This window comes from Bison bison, unplaced genomic scaffold (genome assembly GCF_000754665.1).
Source record: "Bison bison bison isolate TAMUID 2011002044 unplaced genomic scaffold, Bison_UMD1.0 scf7180017864089, whole genome shotgun sequence".
Taxonomy (NCBI): domain Eukaryota; kingdom Metazoa; phylum Chordata; class Mammalia; order Artiodactyla; family Bovidae; genus Bison; species Bison bison.
Window position 1 is genome coordinate 1,320,534 of NW_011494661.1, and position 1,785 is coordinate 1,322,318.

A 1,785-nucleotide genomic window follows, 5' to 3' on the forward strand; every position below is an offset into this window, starting at 1 on the left:
GAAGAGAGGGCTGTGGCTGGGAGGGGGCTGCCTCTGCTGCTATCGAGGCTGTGGGCCTCACCATTTGCTCAGCTGTGAGAATAAATTGTTCCCCGCTCCCATTCCTGGCTGAGTCATTTGTTGATTCTACAGCCCTGCAGGGTGCCTAGAGCCCACAGCCCAGTGGGAGACGAAAAAGACAACATTTCAGTCAGAGGATCAACTGTCACTGTGTCAAGGGAGTGGCAGAGAATTACAGAAGCACGGGACAGGGCATTGGAATTCCATTTGGAAGAGTTCAGGTGGGCTTCCCAGAGGAGGTGACGTGAAAGCTGGGAGTAAAGGATGAGTAGAAGTTTTCCGGCCAGAGGAGGGGAAGGACAGTTTACTGGAGCAACTGCTACCCTCAGAGGTATGAATGAGAAAAAGGAAGGCACCCCAACATCAGGGCTCTCAGCTTGTCAAACGGAACAGGGGCTGAATCTCAGCTCCCAGCTTCCCACTGGCAGCCAGGAATCTGTGCGCAGTGGGCAGCCTACACGGCTGTGTGAGGCAGCGCTGGTTCAAGCAGAGGGACTCACAGGACAGAGGCCTGAAGAGCAAGGGCTCTTGGGAAACGGGGGGTGATGACTCCGGTATAGGAGGGTGTGGACATCAGGCCGGTTAGCTAACTGAGAACAGGGCTGGGAAGGGACCTTCCCTGAAGGCTAACGGGCACTCTTTGAGGCAAGGGCCAGGGTGGGAAAGGATGGGAACCAGGGAGACCCAGAGCCCCCATCCAGGTGGCAGGATAAATGGATATTTGGACAGGGTGCCCTGCTTGTAGTCCTTCCAGTAGGGGCTTCCTCTGCAGGGCTCTGTTTGAAGCACTTCTCACTTACCATCACATTGAATTATAAGCCCAACCATATATGTCCCCATTTATGTAGGAACAAAGCCTCCAGGAGGTCATGTGACTTACTTAAACCGCCCCCAGCTAGGAAGTAGTGGGGCTGGGGTTGGAACCCAGCACACTGAGCCGCCACACCCTGCTCACCATTTTGCTTTTGTTTCTGTGCTCAGAATTCCAGTGCCAGATGGAATTGGGCATAACATGTTTATGAGGGAAGGTGAGTTTTCCTAAGGGACAGGTGAGCAAAAGACACAGATTCACTGCTCCAGGAGCCCTCCCTGGAGGGTGGAGACCTCCGCAAATCTGCACTCTGTTAGGATGGAAGAAGAGAAATGGATTTTGGGTGGACAACCTTAAAATATAAACTTGTCGGGACACTCCTGGTGGTCCAGTGGTTAAGAATCTGCCTTCCAGTGCAGAGGACGCGGGTTCGATCCCTGTTTGGGGAACATGCTGTGAGGCAACTAAGCCCGGGTGCTATAACTACTGAGCCCTCGCACCTCGATGACGACTCCATGTGGCAAATAAAGACCTGACGCTGCCAAATAAAATAAGAAAATCAGTATTTTTTTTAAGAGTATAAACTGTCCATCACCATAGAAATTGAGAACCACCTGCCGTGTCTTCTGTGCAATATAGACACCATGTCCCAGGCTCTCATCCCTATGGGGAGCAGACATATCCAGTCTCCAGAGCCGAACCCTGGCTCTGCCACTCACTGATTGATGAAGAGCTAGTTGCTTAACCTGTCTCTGCCTTGGGGTCCCCACCTGGGTTGAAAACAGTGTCACCTACTTCCTAGGGTTGGGAGGAGAATCAGATGGGTGGGTTGCCTTGCGCATCGTATGCACTATAGGTCAGCTATAATTATTTTTATTTGAACCAGTAGGAGTTCAAGCAGATCCAATGTGAAT